Raw genomic sequence first — 26,941 nt, 5'->3', positions numbered from 1 at the left:
TGCTCGAGTCTTTACTCCTTTTTTTTGCAGATGAAGGCGACCAAGGTAGGACGCCACAGTGACACCCAAAGGGTGATCTGTGGCAACCCTCCGCAGCCGCCGAGTACTGGGGAAAAAGCCAAAGGCATAAAAAACCCCGGAAGAGATGAGATTCCGCAGCTGAAGGAAGCTCGAGTATTATGACTCCAAAGGATACTGTAGTGAAGTAGGAACGGATCCAACACAGCGGGGGTGGAGGTGCTGACAAGAAAGGCAGATAGCGATAGAAAGAGTGAAGCCGTAAGTACTCCAGCCAGAAATGGTAGGCAAGGCAATCCGAATAACAGGCAGTGGTCGATACACGGGAGGAGCAATAGGTAAATCCAAGCAGGAATGGGCGAGGCAGGGCAATCCGAAATGCAGGCAGTGGTCGATACACGGGAGGAGCAACAGGTAAATCCAAGCAGGAATGGGCGAGGCAGGGCAATCCGATATGCAGGCAAAAGTTGGAACCGGGAAATCAGTGGAGAGAAAAGAAAAGAAGGAGAGAGGAAGGAGAACAAACTCCGCGAGAGAGGAAGGAACCAGGGTAGCCAGGAAAAAGAAAACTGAAAGAAACGAAGGGAAGCGCACTCACGGAAGACGGGAGGGTGGAAGGGAATATTAAGAGGATCAGAAAAACAGGCGGGGAGGAAACGATGGAAGAAAACAGTAATAACCAGAAAGGGAATACCAAACGGAGATAGCGCAGGCAAGAGACAGAACGAAAACTGTACGTTGCAACGCAACCCGACCCCGGAAGTGAAATGTATAAATACCGGTGTCGGGAGGCTGCAGGAAACAACTAGACCGACACCTCACGTTTACATTGGACGTGATGGTGCCAGCAAAGGCGGACGCAGTCTCCACCTATTCCACAGCCGCCAGATTCCCCGCGGTGTGACAGTATGCCCCCTCCCCAGGTCCACACCCCCAGGTTTAGAAGGGTTCTTGGTATGGAATTGTCGTAGAAGGAAGGGGGTACGTAAGTGGGATCTGGGTTCCCATGTGTCCTCAGAGCTTGGATAGCCTTTCCAGTGGACCAGGTACTCCAATCGACCTTGATGATAACGAGAGTCGCAAATACGGGAGACCTCATAAAAATCTTTAGAGGGATCCGGAGGTACAGATACCTTCCCTTTCGTCCGAAGCCATTTGTCTTCAACAAATGTCTTTAGTTGGGAGGTGTGAAACACTGGGTGCACTCGGCGTAGTTGTGTGGGTAATAGGAGACGAAAGGCCACTGGATTAACCACGTGTGTTATCTTGTATGGTCCGATGAATTTAGGTGACAATTTTGAGGGACGCACCCACCGTGGTAAGTATTTAGTGGAGAGAAGCACTCTAGAACCGACTGTCCAATCTGGGACAGGTCTCCGGTGTTTGTTGGCTTGGAGCCTGTTTCTGTCTTGTGTATCTTTGAGTCCCTGTCTAGCCCGGTCTTGGGCCTCTTTTACGGTTGCTAATGTTGTTTCAACAAAAGGGACTGAGGACTCTATGTCAGTCAATGGTAGAAAAATACGGGGATGGAAACCGTAAGTACAAAAAAAAGGGCTGGTACCGATGGCAGAATGGGATGAATTATTGTACGAAAATTCAGCAGTAGGAAGCAACTGGACCCAATCGTCTTGTTGTTGATTAACGAAACATCGAAGATACTGCTCTAATGTACCATTGAGACGTTCCGTCTGACCATTTGATTGTGGGTGGAACCCAGAGGTCAGAGCTCTTTCTATGCCCAACCGCCGACAAAAGGCTGCCCAAAAATGCGAAGTGTATTGGGTGCCACGGTCAGAAATGATTTTGGTAGGCAGACCGTGTAGTCTAAATATGTCTTTGAGAAATACCCCTGCCATCTTGGAGGCTGAAGGCACTCCGGGTAAAGGTGTAAAATGTGCCATCTTGGTAAAAGAATCAACGACCACCATTATACAGGTGCATCCTTGAGATTCGGGCAATTCCACGATGAAATCGGTAGATAATGTGGTCCACGGGCCTGTGGGAACCGGGCATGATTCCAACAATCCCAATGGTCTTTGGGTAGAAGACTTGTTACGGAGACAGGTGATACAAGATTGTACGTATAGTCTGGCTTCTTCCCTCATCTTTGGCCAGAAGAAATAACGCGATAAGAGATCTTGAGTGTTTTTTACTCCACGATGACCCGCTATCTTGGTATCATGACACCAGAACAAGGCCGTCCTTCTCAAGGATGTGGTTGGCAAGTATAACCTTGCGTTGACTAAATACAGCCCATCATTCAGAACGTACTCCGGCTTCTCTCCCTGCATTTCATCTTCAAATCTCTCTCTTGAATCATCCTTGACTTGTTGTAGGAAAGTCGATACCAAACCGATACAGGGAGATCTGGCAAACATCAATTCAACGGTGGTTTCCTGTTCTGACAAGTAGTCACTACGTCGGGACAGGGCATCAGCCACAACGTTTTGCTCTCCCGGGATGTAGGTTATGTTAAAGTCAAATTGAGCAAAGAAATGAGCCCACCTAGCCTGCCTAGTATTGTAACATTCAAATTGACGCAACACTTGTAGATTCTTATGGTCTGTACGAAGGGTGAAAGGGTGTTCACCACCTTGAAGGAGATGTCGCCATTCAGTGCAAGCTAACTTCATGGCCAGCAGTTCCCTCTCTATAACAGAATAATTACGCTGGCTAGGATTCAGTGTCCTAGAGTAGTACGACACTGGATGTTCTTCACCCTGATATTCCTGCAGCAAGACTGCTCCTACTGCAGCTGAAGAGGCGTCCGTCTCCACGATGAAGGGTTTGTGTTGATCAGGTTGTCTTAGTATGGGAGCGGAGCAAAAGGCCTGTTTTAGTTGTAGAAATCCTTTCTCTGCTTGAGAAGTCCACTGAAATGGTAGGGAGGACTTTTTAAGGAGTGTGGTCATCGGGAGTACTAATTGAGAGAAGTTCGGAATGAACTTCCGATAGAAATTTGACAATCCTAGGAATCTTTGGATCTCCTTCACAGATTTAGGGGACGGCCAGTCCAAGATAGATTTAACCTTCTGAGGATCCATCGATATTCCCTCTGAGGAAAGAACGTAACCCAGATACGAGATAGATGTCACAGAAAACTTACATTTTTCCAACTTGACAGAAAGGTGGTTGTCTTTGAGTCTGCGGAACACCTCTTTGACATGTGCAACATGTTCTTCCTTAGAGAAGGAAAAGACCAAAATGTCATCGAGATATACGATGACTGAGTGCCCTAAGAGATCCGAAAAGAGTCTGTCCATAAAACGTTGGAATGTAGACGGCGCGTTCACCAAGCCAAAGGGCATCACTTGGTACTCATATAACCCGAAAGGGGTTCTGAACGCCGTCTTCCACTCGTCCCCTGCTTGGATCCTAAGCAAATGGTATGCATTACGGAGATCGAGTTTGGTAAACACCGTGGCTGACTCTACAGCATGGATGATTTCTGAGATCAGGGGCATCGGGTACCTGTCCTTGACAGTAACTTTGTTCAGCCCCCGGTAGTCTATACAAGGTCGTAGCTCCTGGGTGTCTTTTTTAGGTATAAAAAACAAAGAAGCGCCTGCAGGGGATTTGGAGGATTTGATTAGATCGTTGGCCAGATTCTTATCAAGGTAGTCTCGCAGAAACTGTCTTTCTAGTACCGTCAAAGGATACATCCGACAAAACGGGACCAAAGCACCTGGATGTAAATCGATGCTACAGTCTTCTGGTCGGTGGGGGGGAAGTTCCAAAGGGATCTTTTCCGTAACCACTTCGGTATATTCTTGGAGATAGGCGGGTATACAATGAATGGTCTTTGCTTCTTCTTCTCCACATGAGGTTTGGATGGTAGAAAAAGTGGGTTTTGCCAAACAGTTTGTCTTGCAGTACTCGGAGTGAAAACTCAACAGGTTTCTGGACCAGTCTATGGTGGGATTGTGTTTACGTAACCATCCAATGCCAATGATCAGGGGAAAGTGGGCCGCTCGGATTAAATCAAAAGAAAGACGTTCGGAATGCTGCCTGATGTGCATCGTGAGGATTTCAGTGGCATGAGTGATGAGGCCTGAGCTCAAAGGTTCCCCATCAACACCTTCCACCTTTTGATCTTCCGTCTTGGCAATCCGTGACAAGCCCTGGCTTTCTGCCCAATGAGTATCCATAAAGTTCCCAGCAGCCCCGCAATCAAGAAGTGCTTGGGTTTGAATGGAGTTCTTGCCAATCAGAAGAGTAACGGCCATTACCTTGAGTCGGGCATCATCTGATTCATCTGAACGGTCTGAAGTAGTGACTGAAAGAGTAACAAAGGGACTGGAATCACTCCCTCGGTAATAAGTCCCTAAGTTTACCGAGGGTGCTCGTTTCCCGAGCGCCGGGGAGGAACAGACGGACAATCCCGAAGTAAATGAGATGAGGATCCGCAATACATGCATAGATTTCCTTCTCTTCGTCGTCTGCGTTCTTCAGTAGTGAGAGGGGAACGAGTGGTTCCGATTTGCATAGGTTCTTCTGGTGAAAGACGTGTAGAGGGAGGTGGCATCGAGGAAGGAGGGACAAGGGGCATGGCACCACCACTCTTGATCTTGCGGCGCTCCGCTCGACGTTCGGACAGTCGGAAGTCGATCCGAAGTGTTGCAGTGATCAAATCTGCAAAGTTTAGGGGACGTTCAATACGTGCAAGTTCATCCTTCAACTCTTCTCGAAGACCCCTTCGAAAAATGGCATACTGGGCCTGTTCTTGCCACCCAGCTTCTGCTGCGACCTGCTTAAACGAGGTAATGTAGGACATCAGGTCAGAGCTTCCTTGCCTGATATCTAAGAGGTCCTCAGAGGCCATGTAGGTGCTTTCGGTTCGTAGAAATGTCTGTCTCATCAGGGTTTTGAAAGCATCATAATCCTGGAGAACCGGTTCGGTTCTGTTAACCAGTGGGGTGGCCCAAGCCAAGGCATTGCCAGACATATGAGTTATCATGTATCCCACCTTGGCATGACCCGTAGAAAAGGCATGAGCCCGAAAAGAAAAATGCAGGTGGCAGGCATCCAAGAATTCTTGTAACCTCTTAGGCGACCCATCAAACTTCCCAGACACCAGTGGCAAAGGGGGTAAGTCAGCAGTGGGTGGATCCCGCTCTGCTACTCTTTGTTGTAGCGCAACGTTGGCGCTCTTGAGGTTTTGAACTTCCAAGTTCAGGCTTTGAACCGCCGCGATCAGTACCTGGACCTGTTGCGGCGTAGCCATATCTGATTCTGGGCGTTGCAAACTGTCAGTATGGTCTAACTTATCCTGTTCTTCCGAATATGCCCCCGACTCCCCTTCCTCCCTTTCCACCTCACCTTGAAGTCTCCGGCATTGTGACAGCGTTGGGTTGTCTTTTGCTCGAGTCTTTACTCCTTTTTTTTGCAGATGAAGGCGACCAAGGTAGGACGCCACAGTGACACCCAAAGGGTGATCTGTGGCAACCCTCCGCAGCCGCCGAGTACTGGGGAAAAAGCCAAAGGCATAAAAAACCCCGGAAGAGATGAGATTCCGCAGCTGAAGGAAGCTCGAGTATTATGACTCCAAAGGATACTGTAGTGAAGTAGGAACGGATCCAACACAGCGGGGGTGGAGGTGCTGACAAGAAAGGCAGATAGCGATAGAAAGAGTGAAGCCGTAAGTACTCCAGCCAGAAATGGTAGGCAAGGCAATCCGAATAACAGGCAGTGGTCGATACACGGGAGGAGCAATAGGTAAATCCAAGCAGGAATGGGCGAGGCAGGGCAATCCGAAATGCAGGCAGTGGTCGATACACGGGAGGAGCAACAGGTAAATCCAAGCAGGAATGGGCGAGGCAGGGCAATCCGATATGCAGGCAAAAGTTGGAACCGGGAAATCAGTGGAGAGAAAAGAAAAGAAGGAGAGAGGAAGGAGAACAAACTCCGCGAGAGAGGAAGGAACCAGGGTAGCCAGGAAAAAGAAAACTGAAAGAAACGAAGGGAAGCGCACTCACGGAAGACGGGAGGGTGGAAGGGAATATTAAGAGGATCAGAAAAACAGGCGGGGAGGAAACGATGGAAGAAAACAGTAATAACCAGAAAGGGAATACCAAACGGAGATAGCGCAGGCAAGAGACAGAACGAAAACTGTACGTTGCAACGCAACCCGACCCCGGAAGTGAAATGTATAAATACCGGTGTCGGGAGGCTGCAGGAAACAACTAGACCGACACCTCACGTTTACATTGGACGTGATGGTGCCAGCAAAGGCGGACGCAGTCTCCACCTATTCCACAGCCGCCAGATTCCCCGCGGTGTGACAGTATGCCCCCTCCCCAGGTCCACACCCCCAGGTTTAGAAGGGTTCTTGGTATGGAACTGTCGTAGAAGGAAGGGGGTACGTAAGTGGGATCTGGGTTCCCATGTGTCCTCAGAGCTTGGATAGCCTTTCCAGTGGACCAGGTACTCCAATCGACCTTGATGATAACGAGAGTCGCAAATACGGGAGACCTCATAAAAATCTTTAGAGGGATCCGGAGGTACAGATACCTTCCCTTTCGTCCGAAGCCATTTGTCTTCAACAAATGTCTTTAGTTGGGAGGTGTGAAACACTGGGTGCACTCGGCGTAGTTGTGTGGGTAATAGGAGACGAAAGGCCACTGGATTAACCACGTGTGTTATCTTGTATGGTCCGATGAATTTAGGTGACAATTTTGAAGGACGCACCCACCGTGGTAAGTATTTAGTGGAGAGAAGCACTCTAGAACCGACTGTCCAATCTGGGACAGGTCTCCGGTGTTTGTTGGCTTGGAGCCTGTTTCTGTCTTGTGTATCTTTGAGTCCCTGTCTAGCCCGGTCTTGGGCCTCTTTTACGGTTGCTAATGTTGTTTCAACAAAAGGGACTGAGGACTCTATGTCAGTCAATGGTAGAAAAATACGGGGATGGAAACCGTAAGTACAAAAAAAAGGGCTGGTACCGATGGCAGAATGGGATGAATTATTGTACGAAAATTCAGCAGTAGGAAGCAACTGGACCCAATCGTCTTGTTGTTGATTAACGAAACATCGAAGATACTGCTCTAATGTACCATTGAGACGTTCCGTCTGACCATTTGATTGTGGGTGGAACCCAGAGGTCAGAGCTCTTTCTATGCCCAACCGCCGACAAAAGGCTGCCCAAAAATGCGAAGTGTATTGGGTGCCACGGTCAGAAATGATTTTGGTAGGCAGACCGTGTAGTCTAAATATGTCTTTGAGAAATACCCCTGCCATCTTGGAGGCTGAAGGCACTCCGGGTAAAGGTGTAAAATGTGCCATCTTGGTAAAAGAATCAACGACCACCATTATACAGGTGCATCCTTGAGATTCGGGCAATTCCACGATGAAATCGGTAGATAATGTGGTCCACGGGCCTGTGGGAACCGGGCATGATTCCAACAATCCCAATGGTCTTTGGGTAGAAGACTTGTTACGGAGACAGGTGATACAAGATTGTACGTATAGTCTGGCTTCTTCCCTCATCTTTGGCCAGAAGAAATAACGCGATAAGAGATCTTGAGTGTTTTTTACTCCACGATGACCCGCTATCTTGGTATCATGACACCAGAACAAGGCCGTCCTTCTCAAGGATGTGGTTGGCAAGTATAACCTTGCGTTGACTAAATACAGCCCATCATTCAGAACGTACTCCGGCTTCTCTCCCTGCATTTCATCTTCAAATCTCTCTCTTGAATCATCCTTGACTTGTTGTAGGAAAGTCGATACCAAACCGATACAGGGAGATCTGGCAAACATCAATTCAACGGTGGTTTCCTGTTCTGACAAGTAGTCACTACGTCGGGACAGGGCATCAGCCACAACGTTTTGCTCTCTCGGGATGTAGGTTATGTTAAAGTCAAATTGAGCAAAGAAATGAGCCCACCTAGCCTGCCTAGTATTGTAACATTCAAATTGACGCAACACTTGTAGATTCTTATGGTCTGTACGAAGGGTGAAAGGGTGTTCACCACCTTGAAGGAGATGTCGCCATTCTGTGCAAGCTAACTTCATGGCCAGCAGTTCCCTCTCTATAACAGAATAATTACGCTGGCTAGGATTCAGTGTCCTAGAGTAGTACGACACTGGATGTTCTTCACCCTGATATTCCTGCAGCAAGACTGCTCCTACTGCAGCTGAAGAGGCGTCCGTCTCCACGATGAAGGGTTTGTGTTGATCAGGTTGTCTTAGTATGGGAGCGGAGCAAAAGGCCTGTTTTAGTTGTAGAAATCCTTTCTCTGCTTGAGAAGTCCACTGAAATGGTAGGGAGGACTTTTTAAGGAGTGTGGTCATCGGGAGTACTAATTGAGAGAAGTTCGGAATGAACTTCCGATAGAAATTTGACAATCCTAGGAATCTTTGGATCTCCTTCACAGATTTAGGGGACGGCCAGTCCAAGATAGATTTAACCTTCTGAGGATCCATCGATATTCCCTCTGAGGAAAGAACGTAACCCAGATACGAGATAGATGTCACAGAAAACTTACATTTTTCCAACTTGACAGAAAGGTGGTTGTCTTTGAGTCTGCGGAACACCTCTTTGACATGTGCAACATGTTCTTCCTTAGAGAAGGAAAAGACCAAAATGTCATCGAGATATACGATGACTGAGTGTCCTAAGAGATCCGAAAAGAGTCTGTCCATAAAACGTTGGAATGTAGACGGCGCGTTCACCAAGCCAAAGGGCATCACTTGGTACTCATATAACCCGAAAGGGGTTCTGAACGCCGTCTTCCACTCGTCCCCTGCTTGGATCCTAAGCAAATGGTATGCATTACGGAGATCGAGTTTGGTAAACACCGTGGCTGACTCTACAGCATGGATGATTTCTGAGATCAGGGGCATCGGGTACCTGTCCTTGACAGTAACTTTGTTCAGCCCCCGGTAGTCTATACAAGGTCGTAGCTCCTGGGTGTCTTTTTTAGGTATAAAAAACAAAGAAGCGCCTGCAGGGGATTTGGAGGATTTGATTAGATCGTTGGCCAGATTCTTATCAAGGTAGTCTCGCAGAAACTGTCTTTCTAGTACCGTCAAAGGATACATCCGACAAAACGGGACCAAAGCACCTGGATGTAAATCGATGCTACAGTCTTCTGGTCGGTGGGGGGGAAGTTCCAAAGGGATCTTTTCCGTAACCACTTCGGTATATTCTTGGAGATAGGCGGGTATACAATGAATGGTCTTTGCTTCTTCTTCTCCACATGAGGTTTGGATGGTAGAAAAAGTGGGTTTTGCCAAACAGTTTGTCTTGCAGTACTCGGAGTGAAAACTCAACAGGTTTCTGGACCAGTCTATGGTGGGATTGTGTTTACGTAACCATCCAATGCCAATGATCAGGGGAAAGTGGGCCGCTCGGATTAAATCAAAAGAAAGACGTTCGGAATGCTGCCTGATGTGCATCGTGAGGATTTCAGTGGCATGAGTGATGAGGCCTGAGCTCAAAGGTTCCCCATCAACACCTTCCACCTTTTGATCTTCCGTCTTGGCAATCCGTGACAAGCCCTGGCTTTCTGCCCAATGAGTATCCATAAAGTTCCCAGCAGCCCCGCAATCAAGAAGTGCTTGGGTTTGAATGGAGTTCTTGCCAATCAGAAGAGTAACGGCCATTACCATGAGTCGGGCATCCTCTGATTCATCTGAACGGTCTGAAGTAGTGACTGAAAGAGTAACAAAGGGACTGGAATCACTCCCTCGGTAATAAGTCCCTAAGTTTACCGAGGGTGCTCGTTTCCCGAGCGCCGGGGAGGAACAGACGGACAATCCCGAAGTAAATGAGATGAGGATCCGCAATACATGCATAGATTTCCTTCTCTTCGTCGTCTGCGTTCTTCAGTAGTGAGAGGGGAACGAGTGGTTCCGATTTGCATAGGTTCTTCTCGTGAAAGACGTGTAGAGGGAGGTGGCATCGAGGAAGGAGGGACAAGGGGCATGGCACCACCACTCTTGATCTTGCGGCGCTCCGCTCGACGTTCGGACAGTCGGAAGTCGATCCGAAGTGTTGCAGTGATCAAATCTGCAAAGTTTAGGGGACGTTCAATACGTGCAAGTTCATCCTTCAACTCTTCTCGAAGACCCCTTCGAAAAATGGCATACTGGGCCTGTTCTTGCCACCCAGCTTCTGCTGCGACCTGCTTAAACGAGGTAATGTAGGACATCAGGTCAGAGCTTCCTTGCCTGATATCTAAGAGGTCCTCAGAGGCCATGTAGGTGCTTTCGGTTCGTAGAAATGTCTGTCTCATCAGGGTTTTGAAAGCATCATAATCCTGGAGAACCGGTTCGGTTCTGTTAACCAGTGGGGTGGCCCAAGCCAAGGCATTGCCAGACATATGAGTTATCATGTATCCCACCTTGGCATGACCCGTAGAAAAGGCATGAGCCCGAAAAGAAAAATGCAGGTGGCAGGCATCCAAGAATTCTTGTAACCTCTTAGGCGACCCATCAAACTTCCCAGACACCAGTGGCAAAGGGGGTAAGTCAGCAGTGGGTGGATCCCGCTCTGCTACTCTTTGTTGTAGCGCAACGTTGGCGCTCTTGAGGTTTTGAACTTCCAAGTTCAGGCTTTGAACCGCCGCGATCAATTCCTGGACCTGTTGCGGCGTAGCCATATCTGATTCTGGGCGTTGCAAACTGTCAGTATGGTCTAACTTATCCTCTTCTTCCGAATATGCCCCGACTCCCCTTCCTCCCTTTCCACCTCACCTTGAAGTCTCCGGCGTTGTGACAGCATTGGGTTGTCTTTTGCTCGAGTCTTTACTCCTTTTTTTTGCAGATGAAGGCGACCAAGGTAGGACGCCACAGTGACACCCAAAGGGTGATCTGTGGCAACCCTCCGCAGCCGCCGAGTACTGGGGAAAAAGCCAAAGGCATAAAAAACCCCGGAAGAGATGAGATTCCGCAGCTGAAGGAAGCTCGAGTATTATGACTCCAAAGGATACTGTAGTGAAGTAGGAACGGATCCAACACAGCGGGGGTGGAGGTGCTGACAAGAAAGGCAGATAGCGATAGAAAGAGTGAAGCCGTAAGTACTCCAGCCAGAAATGGTAGGCAAGGCAATCCGAATAACAGGCAGTGGTCGATACACTGGAGGAGCAATAGGTAAATCCAAGCAGGAATGGGCGAGGCAGGGCAATCCGAAATGCAGGCAGTGGTCGATACACGGGAGGAGCAACAGGTAAATCCAAGCAGGAATGGGCGAGGCAGGGCAATCCGATATGCAGGCAAAAGTTGGAACCGGGAAATCAGTGGAGAGAAAAGAAAAGAAGGAGAGAGGAAGGAGAACAAACTCCGCGAGAGAGGAAGGAACCAGGGTAGCCAGGAAAAAGAAAACTGAAAGAAACGAAGGGAAGCGCACTCACGGAAGACGGGAGGGTGGAAGGGAATATTAAGAGGATCAGAAAAACAGGCGGGGAGGAAACGATGGAAGAAAACAGTAATAACCAGAAAGGGAATACCAAACGGAGATAGCGCAGGCAAGAGACAGAACGAAAACTGTACGTTGCAACGCAACCCGACCCCGGAAGTGAAATGTATAAATACCGGTGTCGGGAGGCTGCAGGAAACAACTAGACCGACACCTCACGTTTACATTGGACGTGATGGTGCCAGCAAAGGCGGACGCAGTCTCCACCTATTCCACAGCCGCCAGATTCCCCGCGGTGTGACAAACAGCATTAACCTTGTGAGGGCCATAACTCAAGTCCTGAGCACAGAAGGAGAGAGGCAGAGACATTAACGGCCAAGGCCCAAGTGAGAGACCCCTATCTGGTGGGTGATAATACCTTCAGCCTGACAACAACACTAGCAAAGCAGAAAATATACTTGTTGGTAAATTAGCAGTAATACACTGACAGGGGGATTAATGCGGGTAAGGTAATCCCCAAAGGCAAGGATGAGTAAAAAGTGCCTGGTGGGAATCATGTACAGACATCACATCAATGAGCCTTAGAAGGGGACCCATAAGGCCTCATTAAGAGGTAGGAGGTAGTCATAGTGCTATTAGCACCATGGCTGCCCCCTTACCGCATACCGGGTCCGGGTTCTCGGAATGGGTACTTAACGGGTCATTCCAACCTTGGAGGACCCGGTAAGTCTCCATTCTGAGAACCATTCCCCATTCCCATTGAGCCCCCATAGGGCTCAATGGGAATGGGGAAGTAGCTAATAACGGTACCGCAATTTGCGGTACCGTTATTAGCTCTGAAGTCCCTTAGCGGGTCCCGTCCTTAACACCTGGTCAGACCAGGCGTTAAGGAAGGGACCCGCTAAGGGACCTGGGAATATGGAGGTAAGGGATTACCGGCACCGGCACCCTTACCGGTAATCCCCTACCTCCTACCTCGTAATGAGGCCCATAGTCTGAGAGTGGCAATGTCTGAACTCCAGAGGAAAGTCAACCGGTGAGCTGGGAACTATCCCTGAGATTGGAGACAAGAAGCACCTGGGTGCTATAACCCTGAAATTGTAAATCAGAGTCACGAAAATTAGCTGGCTTCTATATCTCTGGGATTCTAATGTTATGATAGGCCCAAATAGACTAATAAAGAGAAAGGAACTCAATAAACGGAGTAACTGCAGGTGCACGAGTAAACCCAGCTTTATTACAAAAACAGACGGCCGCTGGGAGAGCATACAAAGGACAATCTTAGAATGGCGCTAGGAATAACAACTTTTGAAAGGAAGAAATCGTCACAGTTGACATCATAGTTCAATCACAGCAAACTTCTATTCTCATAATTTATTCCTTGGTAGAGTATAAAACATGTAGTTATTTATAAGTGAACCCTTTTATAATTGGTCCTTCTACAACTCGTAACCCCTCCTAGGGTCAACCCTCTACAGATAATGCATTTTAATCTAACCTACTATTGGTTGACATTTTACTACATTTGTCAATAAAAAGAACAGACTTCGATTGGTCGGTCGTTTGCTCAACCAACCTCAAGCACTTTATGCAGTATCAAATTATGTGGTGAGGAAGAAGAGATGGGCAAACCACTATGATTCAGTTTAAAGAAGCTACTCCCCTCTGTTCCAAGGCTTGATGTCTTATCTGTCCGTCTTGTCTGTGGCCTTGGCGTGTTGTCTCTGTGTCTGGTTGTGCTAAGTAAATGGCATGTGCACTATCTATTTTGGCATGGAACAAATTACCATTGTGTGACTCACATGGTAGAGGGCCACAATTCGAACTCAATTCTATTTATTTATTGGATTTTCTACCATCCTAACAAGTGTGTGTTTTCCTTTGGCAGCCACTCAGGGCACTGTGTATTCATTTGTTATGGGGTAAATTGGCATGGTAGCCACTTGCATCTGGCATTCAAGGATATGTGTATTTCTCACTGCTACCAACTGCAACTAATTATCTTTAATAATTGTATGCTGTATTCCAATATGAAACATTGGGGGTCATTCCGAGTTGGGCGGTAAGGGTTCACGGGCACCGGTAAGGATGCCGGTGCCGGTAAACCCTTACCGCCCTATTCCGAGGTCCCTTAGCGGGTCCCAGCAGGAACGGCTGGTCTGACAAGCCGTTCTCTGCGGGTCCCGTTAAGGGACCTTGGAGCTAATAACGGGCCCGTTATTAGCACCTTTCCCATTCCCATTGAGCCCTATGGGGCCTCAAATAGGAATGGGGAATGGTTTACTGAATGGGGACTTACCGGGTCCTCCAAGGTTCGAATGACCCGGTAAGTCCCCATTCAGTCAGACCGGACCCGGACCCGAGTTTGGAAGCAGCCATGCCGCTAATAGCGCCATGGCTGCCTCCAAACCCGTAATGACCCCCATTATGTGGTGTTGTTTCAGTTTGCTAAGCAGAACTCCCCTCGACACACTGACCTTGGTGTATTGGGCTCGTCTGAGCATTGTGAAACCTGGAAAATTGTTTTAAGTGATTTCGTGTCAGGTTGCAGTATTTCGAAATTGAGGCCCAGCAGTCTTTGGTGTAATTAATGGTGGTACTTTGGTTCATTCACCCCATGTTGTTTTCTTTGTGTGTTGCATGTTAGTGTTCATCATGTCTACGTATGAGTGCTCTTTGTGTCTACTGCAAGTCGCCTTTTAATTGTTCCTTGACTGTGTATGCAGCCGCTTCCTATTTATGTGAATGCCACTGTCGCCATACTTGTGTGGCACACCCTATTCTACCCCTAATGGCAGCTACATGGCTCTTAGGGGGTCATTACGAGTTTGGAGGGAGCCATGGCGGCCTCCAAACCCGGGTCCGGGTCCGGGTCCGGGTCGGGTCTGGCAGAATGGGGATTTACCGGGACATTCCAACCTATGCGGACCCGGTAAGTCCCCATTCAGTTAACTATTCCCCATTCCCGTAACTGAAGAGATTGGCTTTGGAAAACGTTGCTCTGAAGGGCGACACCTCACAATCCCTTGCATTAATATCAGTATAGGGTTGGCCATATAATGCTGTGTCTTCAAGCATAAGGTAAGATCAAGGATGGCGCAGGTCACTGTATCCAGACGGTAATAAAGCCTAACCGTCACCATAAACAGTGTAAAACAGAAGAGACTCCAGGACTCAGCGCCATCAAAGATGTGTGTATGTTTAATTATACAGCATATTCACACTTCTTAAAGAAAAGCCCATAAACGATAACATGTTTCGGCTCTGCTGAGCCTTTTTCAAATCTGGGCCTTAATAGCTTGCAATAAATCCATAGGACTGTTGTCCCTGTAGTAATAACTGGGTATAATCCCCAATAGAATGTCTGATTCTTACGGACTGAAAGATAACACGCGTCGCGCGTCGGCAGAGACTCTGAATAAGGGAATGCTAGAAATACTGACAATCCCTTCAGTTAGCCCTTACACCATTTTAAGAAACCCCACCCTGAAAACTGTAGTGGAATTGTACATTTTGCGCAAAGTGTGGTTCCAGTGTCATAGCAACCAGTAAGCTTGAAATACTCAGAAATATGGAGCCCAGTATAGTTCTTGACACTCAGTGATAACCAGTATGGCTGGCTTACTGACATTCTCAACAGAGTCGCGGGGGTATAGGACCCAGCTGGTTATTTCTAACTCCCAGGGAAATATACATTAAATCTACATCTGTTTAAGCTTCTATGAAGAACTCGTGGAGAAAAAAAAGGATACACATTGTAAATAACTGATTTAGATACACCCATAGGGGATGTCAACTAATTAGAAGCACACACACACACATTTAGGACCAATGATGGAGGTATTCAGAGGCAATGATATGCATAAATCATAATTAATGTAATTATTAAACAACATGTATACAGTAAGTGTTTTAATAATATGTTTTCCTGTATACAAACATATTTATTTCACATACTGAATGCAAATTGTATAAGTGCAAAGTGCTCAAACCGCTACATACCAAACACACTAAGGCCCTGACTCATGGAAATATTTGCGTGTAAAATGGGGATTTGCGTGCCATTCTGAGCGCAAATCCCTGTTTTACACGGAAATAATTCCATGAATCGGGCCCTTAGTCCGTACTTCAAGAAACATTCTGCTCAGAAAATTCATCACACTGTCCTACACAGAGAAGAATCACGTCTCATCATTCACCTGTGCAAACGCTGAGCACAAACTGAGCAAATGGAGCAACCAATTTACTATGGCCCTCATTACGACCCTGGCGGAAATCGCGGTGCTAAATGCACCGCGGAGCACGGCGGAAAGCTGCCGATAGCGCCATGGAGGTTGGCGGATTTTCCGCCCCATGCCGACCTTGGCGGGGCGGTAAATCCCCATTCCCCATTTTACCCTTCCCCATTCCCATTTTTGCCCCATAGGGTATAATGGGAGTGGGGAAGGCGTTAATTGCGCCACCGCAAAATACGGTGGCGTAATTAACATCAAGGTCCCGTAGCGCCATGGATTTCTCCGCCCGGAAAAACCAGGCGGAAAACGTTCCATGGCGCTACGGGAACTCGTAGTAGGGCGGACGGGTCCGCCGCGAATAACGCTGGCGTAAACCCACTCCGCCAGGGTCGTAATGAGGGCCTATGAGTAAAAAAGATATATTCATCACAAAACATCAAGTACATAGGATTTACACACAAATGCAAAGTCCTGTACATTTACGTATAGTTGAACACAGGTCAATGACTGGCAATAATGTGGCTCTTGCACCCCTGGTTGAACATTTGAAAGAAGTCCATAACATTCAGGATGGTTTCAAATGGTTGGTTCTTGAAAAAATCGCTATAGATGAAAGAGGAGGGTCGCTCTGCCCCATCGCTTATGGATGCACCTGCGTGTTGTAAAACTGCAGGACGACTTGAACAGCTACCCCGTCTCTGCGTGTCAGTACCATTCCTCAAGAGCTCGTGCGGGCCAAGAAGCCACCACCCCGAGGCCCAGCACCGGGCCCAGCAGCCGCTTCCCAAGACATGCTCCTCAACACCTGTTTCTGTATCCTGCCAGCCAGTAAGCGAAAAGGACACGGCGCGCGGGGGCAAGGGTTAAGGGACATATGCTAAGACACGAGCAGCGGAACATACAGAACAGACCAGCAATTTTACCCTGCGGGCAGCAGCGTCCTTTGTAAAGCGCAGCTGTCGACTCCCCGCAGATTCAAAGAACAACCTGGAAGCAGCCGACAGAACATCTATTTACGGTCTTTGCAAAGGTTGGAAATGCGAGCCAGTGTTCACAACACTGGACCTGTGTTAGGAATGCAAAAACACGTGCTTAGATGTCGTGTAATCAGCCTGCCGTACAAACCACAATGCGAAATAAAAACAAGCACTGGCAATGCCAGCAGTTTGGTTATTGACTTATGCTCTAGCAAGTTGAGAGCATGGCAGACATCAACTGCAATGTTTAGTGTCAATCTTAGTAGTGGCTGTAGACTTTTTTTAAACGAAAGGTAAATACTGGTAGTCGCATAAGATTATTGTATTGTGGACAAGAAGTAAAAACGTGGAACTGCCAATATTTCCACATTAATTAAAATATGATTCGTAAAAAAATGTAAGATGCTATATAGGAGAAATAGGAAACATTTAAAAATGTTACGTAAAATTAATTCCGTGGTTTGGCAGTCTATAAAAAAAAAAATGTAATTGGACAAGTTAATCTTACATCGGAAAGATAAGTAGCCTTATGTTTTGTTTGCATTCTGCTCCTTGCAGTCATGGATTTAAATTGAAATTCGTAAAACTACAAGTATCATAATGCAAGACAGACATGGAGCAGCCTGAGAGCTGTGATTACTGGAGTATGCCCCCACGAAATATATTAACATTTTTTTTAAGTGGTTTATTATGTACCAAAATATAATGCTGGTTTACGTATTATTAACTCCTAAAAGAGGTATCACAACAAGCTTAAACTCATCCTTCCTGTATATTCTAGACCAGCAAGGGGCCTATATGGATTCAGAAGCACCTCTCACGGGCCGCAGCGTTGAATCTATGAAAATGCCTAGTCTAACAATTCACATTGGCAGCTGGTGGTTTTGTGAGGCAGTTAGCGCAAATGATTAGTGCAAGTGAACGAGCGAAGTGAGCCAGCGTGAAACCACCCTGGGGGGCTCAGCGTGGATTTTCCTCCAAAGAAATCTGAGAAAAAAACAGTTTGAAATGGTGCATTTTACGACACAAATTTTGGAAGAAACTGGATAAAAATCCATTGGTGCTCATTATAAGTTTGCCGGTATCCCGCCAATAATTCCGGCGGAATACAAGCAAACTGACCTACCGTTTCCAACGCCTGATATTCCAGTATTACCGGGATATTACAGGCGGTGGAAAGGGAGGTAACTCCCCATTCCATGGAGACCCGTAGGACTCCATGGAGGGTATTGCTGGTATTTCTGGCACCGGAGGTACTGGTGCCAGATATACTGGCTGTTTTTTTGCTGGTGGGGGCCTGTTTTCCCTCCAGCTCTTGGCTTGGCTTGGCTTGGGAAAAGTGCCGCTCATGGAATTAACAGCACTTTTCCTGGAATGGAAAACTTATAATTACCCCCATAGAATGGGAACCCATAAAATATATTGACACTCCTGACGTGAGAGTACCAATAGTGCACAGAAGCATTTCAGGGCAGCAAACGATTGAACCATCCGATAGCTGTGTGCTCCAGTTCAACAACCGATGCACAGTGGAGGAATCTGGGTTTTTGCCATAGCATCACTGAAGCTGGGCCTGATACAGTTACCTCTGCCTCACTTGAGAAAATGACAGTAGAAATGTCGCCATCTTCACTATTAAAGGGGTTTGAAGCTCTGGATCTTAAACTGCAACTTTAATTACATTTTGCGATGTAAATTTACAATTTGAGTTTCTCATGCAATGAACCCTTATTAGTCCATTTCTTTTTTAGAGGTACCTGCAATGCACAGCTAGACTCCCAGAAGAGTATGCTCTGGTAGTTTAATGATTACTGTAGGTCATCTTGCTTTAAGATGCTGTACAGGTTCCACTCATGGAATCGGTCTGGTGGTGTAAGCCTGAAAGATTAAAAGAGGCTTATTACCACATTATAGAAATACGCCAGTCACAAGTACTATGGTACAAGTACACTTTATTTTAACAGAACAGCTGTCTGGCTCTCAACACCCCGCAATGTGTGCAAGCAGACACCGTGAGATGAGAGAGTGCTGGACATTTGAAAAACATGAGTATTTATACATTTCTCTCACAATCCCGGACACATCGTCCAGCCCCTCTTCGTGTAACACATTTACCTAGGTTACATAGCCTTTCCACATAACAAATACATGTTTAAACATCCTTGAATAGCTGGTTGTTTTCTATTAAACACTTCATATGTTTTTAAAAAATTGGACACAAAGGTAACAGTCCTTATTTCATTTACTTATATATGTCTACCATTTGTTCTTAAGTTTGAAGTCAGCTTAGTTTCAAGGAGCGAAAACAGAGATTTCTGCAAAAGCACATGTTCAGCTATTCATCATTCTGTTTCACTATTTGAACGGGGAAGACACTGTTGGTACAGATGGCATCTAAATTACTGATTAGCATGGCTCTTGTTTAGCTCCAAGGTTTCCTTAGTGCAGGACAAACAATCCACTTCAGCAGATTCAGCATGTGTATCTACGTTGACACAGTACAAAGTTCATTTTGCTCTGCTGGAGCCGAAAACACAATTTCTAACATGGGACAGAATGCAGGAGTTAATCAAAATGGTGGATAACTTAAAATGGCGGCGTAGTCAGCCTTTTTGAGGTTCATTCAAATGTGATTTCCAGTGCAATGCGAATGTGCTTAGGCCAATGTTTTCTATCAGACGGTATTCATGCAAAATATACTTTTACAAGCCTGCATGCGATCAATTATCAGAAGATCAAACACACTCACACCAACCCATACCCCGGGGGGGGTGTCCCCCTTCCCTACTTAACTCTTTGCTCACCACCTGATCCACTTCAGCTCTGTGGCATAAGATCCGTCCCTCTAACACGGGTTGGATCCGATGCCGCAGGGTCCCTTTTTCTTCTTTTCTTTTGGTCCCCCGCCTCCAATATTGAGGATGCGGGGCACACCCCCGCAACCCTCCAAGGTTAATACATTCTGACCATAGGGAGCGGGGTACACCCCCGCAAGCCCCCTCCACATGGTTGGTATGTATTAGCCTAATTGTTTGTTTTTTATTCGATCTAATGTTACTGGCCAAATTCAGTCAAATGTAACATTCAATCAAATAAAATGAATAATTATGCTAATACCGCAGAATCCTTGTAATAGTATGTTCCAGCAACCATCAGGTTTTATGGTATGAGTATTTTTGTGTTTCTCCTGTGGTCAGAACAATTGCCTTTTCTCTATATAAAAGGTAACAAATTCATTCTTAAGGGATGGCCACCGAAGATTCATCTGGGTTTTGCTTGAAGGAAAGTAGCTGTTTAATGATTGATTGATTGATTGATTGATTGATAAGTTGACTGTTCATTTCTATGCATTTATTTAATTGGTTGGTTGGTTAAATTGTAACTCAACATCACTGTGCTCTTTAGCTTGCTAAAATTCCCATCCTTTTAGGCTATTGTACATTTAGTTCTTTGGTGCTGAACTGAAGTTAACTTGCTTCAGGTGACAGCATATGTCTCTCATGATACAGAAACAGAGGTCAATGCATAAGAGGAGCATTTCTTTGCTCTCCCCTCTCAGAGCACATTGCTATGAAATGTGCACCGTGGTTGTCCAACTCCAGGCCTCATGCGCCCGATTCATGCCGGGTTTTCAGTATACCCATCATTAATTTTCAGGAGATAAATTTGCATACAATGATACTACATGTATGCAAATTGTTCCTCATGAAAATTAATGAGGGATATCCACAAAACCCATCAGGATTCTGGCCCTTGAGGCCCAGAGTTGGACAACCTGAGGGCCTGATGGTGTGGCATCAGGGGCTTGACCCAGACCTCAGTCCTTATGTTTGACACCGCCATTCCCAAAATGTTTTTATTGCTGTTATTTAGCATAGGAACTCCACTTACATATGACACTTTGCCCACTCTGCAGTGTCGAAGAGCTTCACACACAGTTTGTAAAATGACAACAGTTACTCAGTAGACATGAATGCTCATTGTAATAAGATTGAACCATTGAAAGCCTGAGTCAGCCCCGCTCGCTGGGAAACCAACGAATAATTAGGACTCCAGGTTTTCAATTTTTACTGATTTTTACACAAAAATACAGACGAAATCACTTTGGTTCCTTTCAGTATTTATTTGTTAAAAACAGGAAAAAAAGCAAATATTCATGTTGATTAGCGCTTTAATTATGCCATGCATGCCAATGGTTGTGCAAAGTTTCACAATCAAGAGGTTAAAAGGTATTGATTACCCCATGAAATTGTCTAAAGGGCTGCAGAGATGTTCATCACATCAGCATAATCAGCAGCTGTTTTTCTAAACTGAAAATTGATCTTGCCATAATTTACAAGAATCCAGCTTTCTGTTAGAGGCATTAACTCGCTATGTTTAATTTGAACCAATGTGAAAAAGCACTTGTTACAAATTATATTTTTTGCAGATCAAAGCTGAATGGGGTTAAATGACTAAGAAACAAATATTGATCAATACAGACAGTGATGCAAAAAAATAGACACCATAAAACCGGGAGCCTTAGGGTGCACACACACATCTCTCCGGCAGGCTCATTATTCCATAGGTCTATTCAATCAGATGCTTCCTTTCGCCTCTATCCTGAGACTCACACCCCTCACACTTTTATTGGCAGATACCCACGCTTTTAACACATCAAAGCTAACTAGATTAATGAGCATTCTACTTATATCTCCAGTCAACCTGTTAAAAACACCTGTCCAGGGTCGTAATGGGCCATAAAATTGTCTCGGGAAAAAAGTTGGCCACAGTTACAAATGGCTATTTATTGCTTTTGTGACTCTGTTTGAATAGTGCCCAAGGGGGAGTTTTTTTTTATAAAATGTGATGCAAACTGTGCATTTTAAAGAGTATTTATTCAGCAACACTGGGAAAAACTACTAGACGCATAGCAAAGTAACTCATCAAACTGGCCCACATTGGCCAAATAATTGGCCCACTTTGACCCCAAAAACTGGCTAACAGCAGTATTTTGCGTTTTTGCTTCAGCCATGGGCCTATTGACCTATAGTACAGTCCAAGCCTGCACCTATCAATCCTGGCAGGATTCAGGAGCTGCACGTAAGAGTTCAGTTTTCTGGGCGTGCTGTGATAAATACTTACAAACTGACTGACCCCTGTTCATCCATTTTTGATACCTCATTGGGCTTATTATTCTGTGGTCCAATCACACCTCAAGGTTGTTTAAAAACGTTTCAAGTGTGGGTGACCATAAGACTAAACTCCAACAAGAATCTTTTGTTTATGAACCCGTGCAAAGGCTAAAACAAAAACCAAGCCGTACTTGCCCCATTGCATTTGGGATTTGCTTGTGCATTTTTGTTCTTGTCATGAGCTTGTAGTTCAGCTTTTCTCATAAATAATATAAGACACTAAGGGCCTGATTCACATGCACGTTTTATAATGGTGCAATCCCATTGGAGAAAGCTCTGTGAATCAGGACCTAAGTCCCAGAATGCACAGAACAAAACAGGACTGGAGAAGCACCTACTGATTGGAATAAGGCAGGCGACCGTGCATGCAAAGCAGCTGACAGGCCCGAATCGAACAAGCGACAACAAAACGCACGAAAATAATTTAAAACAGGTCAAAACTGCTAAACAAACTGACTGATTTCTTAAAAACAGTTGATTAGAAAGTACTTAGGAATCGGTGTGGTTTTCTTCTAATTTCTCCATGCATTATGATGGTTAGATGCCAATTTGGAGTGGGAAGGTCAGATCCTCACCATAAACATAACCGTATGGGTTAATGGGCCTTTATTTATGTGGTTGATGATAAAATAATGTTTGTTTTATGGCAAAGAAAAAGTTGAGTGCTGTGATTGTCCAGTTTTAAAATACACAAGATGCAGGTTTTGACACTTTTCTTCCACTAACTAGAAAAACTATGCAGAAATGTAACAATCCATTTCTAGTTAGTTGTTTCATCTCTGCATAATATTTCCAGTCAGTCGAACACAAGGTATGAAAACCTGTATTTTGCATGATTTGTTGTACGGAAAACCCATGCATTGGTACGAAAATGTTAGAAATATAGCATTCCTTTGGATCCAAATTCTGTATCATTGAGTGTGTTTTCAATACAACTGACAAGTTTAAATCTCTCACCAGAGAAATAAAACAATCATGTATATTAAATACAAATCGTATGAAATATCGGATTAATTTATACAAATCCTTACTTTATCCCTCCATACAAACATCAAAAGAACTTTTATTTTTTACAGCATTCCTCCTGACCTCTATGAATATCAAATCTACATTTCCAAAAAACGAAAGCATTATAAAATTAAGAAAGATATGCAATATTTTTCATGTATGTACATTTCTTCAACCTACAGCTTCCTTCTACGAATAGGGTTTTCTGTGAAAACATACATTCATCAGTGATTTCATGCTTGTACATTCTAACTTTCTGACCTTACAAGACAACGTTCCTACCGCTATTATCTTTGTTTTCATGACCAGGGGTTACTGTGCATCATTTGTGTCTTACAGTTTCTTTAGGATAACCCTTTCCTGGTACATATAGAATATCCCTTGTGTCATAATTTATTAGTATGTGCATTTGTAAGACCCACTCAATTTAGCAGCTGCAGACGGGAAGGCACCCCATGTATCTTATCATGCTTGCTCCTGGCTGTTCAAGACCCAATGCTGCATAAACAATGAGCTCATCATTCTTTGCAACAACATTTCTGTGTGTTTCAGCATTTCTGTGCGACAAACATATTCTTTCTAGCTCTAAATAGGAGATTGCAAAATGGAATGGAAAGTATGAAACACAAATGGAGGAGCTTAAGGCTAGCCAGAATAAATGCATTTTCACAAACCCTTCTTTTGGCCTAAGCTATACCATTTTTGTTTATACATACATCATCATAAGTGTGCGCGTCAATATATATACCTTTCTGAATTTCCATATCCTGCATAATTAGTGCATTTGCCACATTCCCAGGGGACAAGCGTTCAGGTTTTAAGTGTTCCAGAGCTCTAAAACAGCACTGGCATAGCATAGATCCTAATGTAGGCAAGCATTGTTTGCAGCAACAGCAGCAGAGAATGGCAACAGCGAGCATAGCAAGGACAGAAAGTATTTTCCAATCTTCTTATGTGGTAAACAAATACCAATCCCAAGTACTAATGTCCCAGCTACCTTCGTTAACATGAATTTCTGACCCCAATGTGTGTAACCTCTTAATAGCCTGAAATACAGTAGGGGAGGAGTCTGCTATGTAAACGCAGCAAGATGACTCCACCATTTTACAAACCTCTCCTTTTTCAGCTAGCATTGTGTCCAGGACCATCCTATTTTGAAGTGTAACCAGCCGAATAGCCCTCTGTTCTAATGTCATATTGAATAGTATATCAGTCGTCTCATTAATCATTCTTTGTAATGCTCATGCCAACCTTCTATTATCTCGGTTGTTTATTTCCGGGCCCCAAGAGGGAATTATCGCTTTTGACACTTCCCCTAATATTTGGCCAGCTGTATCATCATCAATATCCCTCCTAGGACGGTGTTTTGATATTTCTGAGGTTGATGTCAAATAAATCCCTGGTAACAGTATCCCTAAGTAACATGTTCCCTTCCAATCTTTGGTTAACCGTGGATATGCTTGCTACCTGTAGTCAAAGTAAATTGATCCCCCAATATGCAAGGGCCTTGTTTCATTCACCAAAACTGCAGTATTTATATACCTTATTCATATGTACCCATGTACCTAGAACCTTCCTTACTCAGTCAAAAGGGTGCTGTGGAAGCATTATTGTTAATTGTGTATGCTAGAGGAGTCGCTTCCCTATTCCCTACTGATGCCAATCAAAACAATATCATTGATTGGTATGGCCTAGATTTTCGGTCGGTGCGTTTAGTAGAGGCAGAGTTTGTAGTGCTCCTGTTAGCACTGAACATCCCAACGGTAGAAGCACCTGCTGATCAAAAGTATTTATATTTGTCCCATCAAAGTTACATATTGGTACTGTCATTCCATCTTCCAAAAAACATGGCCCTAAAGGATACATAGCAAGCAGTGGAGAATGGGAGAGGATATATATGTATATATACCATCCTAACCCTTTGCCACTGTGTTGTGGAGGATGGGAACATACCTAACAGTTGTTTTTGTTCAGTATCGCATGAGTATCATTCATTAATCTCATGTAGGTGTTATTGAGATATCCTCTTGGTGTTCAAGATCAAGGGGATGAAGTGTGTGTGTGTGTGTGCGTGCGCGTGTGCGTGTGTGTGTGTGTGTGTGTATGTGTGTGTGTACAAACAAAAAAGACATAGTAGTGGAGCTGATCATGGGCAATAGTGAGCTGAGGAGGTGTGAGCTCTACAGAAACCATAAAACAGGCATTAATATAAGTATGATACATGCTACAATACTTATTAAAACACATTTCAGTGGTAAACCTTTCCATGTCATCACTTCTGCGCACCCCAAACCGAGGCATAGTCTCTCAGTGTCTGTTAAGAAGCCTCACTGATATATGCTTTATAAGTGCATCCGTGGGTGGCACCTGACCACGTGGCCTTTCTTGGTTGGAGTCTTCTTTTCCCTGCCCCTTCTACCTCCAGGCATGTTTGGAGGATATGGGGGAATCGTGTTGGTTTCTTTTGGGTGCAGCACTAAATATACAACACTTTCCTACCTTCCAGAAGTCCTTCCCTAGCTATTTCCATGGTCAAAAATGATATCTGGTCACCCTCGGTACGGAGTGATCCTCGAATAGTGTGATGGCAGTTGGGGAAGGTGAAACATCTGGCTGCTTAAAATATGGGTTAGTGTATTCTCCGTCACTGAAGGGTACATTCTGAGGAAAGTATTTGCTTTTGCAATCACCAATCCCCTCCTTTAACCATCTGTCATAGGGCAAAGGCAAAGGTACTCATTTCAGATGTGCTGCATGTATCCAGTGTTTCTTGCCTTCCACACGCACGGCAGTCTGGGTGGCCAATAGTACTTGCAGTATACCCTTCCAACCCACCTCAAGGCTGGATTTCCACTGGAAGTCTTTCACCAGAACGTAGTCGCCAGGCCAAATGGTGTGGCCAGTACCCACGTGTAGATCAGGCAATGCTTCTCGCACCTGTTGGTGATTCAAACGCAAGTTTTGAGTCAACTGTTTACAATAGTCTACCAAAGGTGGCTACTCAATTTCTGACACATTCTTTGGCCTGGGTAAATTCCACACATTAGCAGGTATCCCCATCACAATCTCATATGTGGACAGACCTTTTTTCTCTTGGGCTGTCAGTCTCATTGACATCAAGGCCAATTGTAGGGCTTCAGGCCATTTAAGCTGGCTTTGTGCACATATTTTGGCTAACTTGTTCTTCAGGGTACAGTCATGTCTCTCAACTAATCCTGCCGATTGGAGATGATTAGCAGAATGACATTTCTTTCTTATCTGTAATCCATCACACATGTGCTTGGTGACCTCAGCTATAAAGTGTGAGCCGTTGTCGGACCAGATCACCCTTGGAAAACCAAAATGGGGAAAGTACTCTTTGAGCATTACTTTTGTGGTGGACATTGCAGTGTTATCTTTCAGAGGGTAAGCTTCGACCCATTTGCTAAATGCACAAACTACCACCAGGACATATTTAACATTCTGACATCTTTCCATCTCAATAAAATCAAAGTTCATTACTTCGAAGGTCATGGAAGGTGGACCAAAGCTGCCCTTAGGTACTGGTGTTCCTTTCCCAATGTTATGCTGTAAACAGATCATGCAATTCTTGACCAGGCGGTCCACTATTTTGAGTATGTTGGCATTCCTCCATACCAGGTCTAGATGTTTACAGATGCCTTTTGCGCTCATCTGGGCTGGGCCAGGGACCATAGTCACTATAGCTTGTACATGTGCGTTAGGTAATATCCATCTCTGTTTGTCATGGTCAGCCCAACAACCTTCCTCAACTACGTGGGCTGGCCTGATCCCCACTCTTTGATTTCTTCAGATGTGGCCTCGGCCTGAATCTATTTTACACTACTAATGCCCTCTTTCATCATTCTAGTCTCAGCGACCCATCGAGCAGGACCCAATACATACATTCCAGACTGTACGTCTGTGGCTGTTTGTTTGGCAATTCGGTCTGCAAAAGCATTGCCTTTCCCAATACTGTCAGTGATTCTCTGTTGGGCTGCGCATTTCATTATTGCTAGCTGTTTAGGTAATGCTAGTGATGATAAAACCTGCACTATCAAGGGACCATGCTGAACTTGTTGCCATGGGAGTTTAGAAATCCCCTTTCAGCCCATAGATTCTCAAATTTGTGAGCTACACCAAAGGCGTTCTGGCTGTCCATATAAATATTTGTTT

This window comes from Ambystoma mexicanum, chromosome 1p, assembly GCF_040938575.1.
Source record: "Ambystoma mexicanum isolate Mex_15411 chromosome 1p, UKY_AmexF1_1, whole genome shotgun sequence".
Taxonomy (NCBI): Eukaryota; Metazoa; Chordata; class Amphibia; order Caudata; family Ambystomatidae; genus Ambystoma; species Ambystoma mexicanum.
This window is presented reverse-complemented; position numbering follows the sequence as displayed.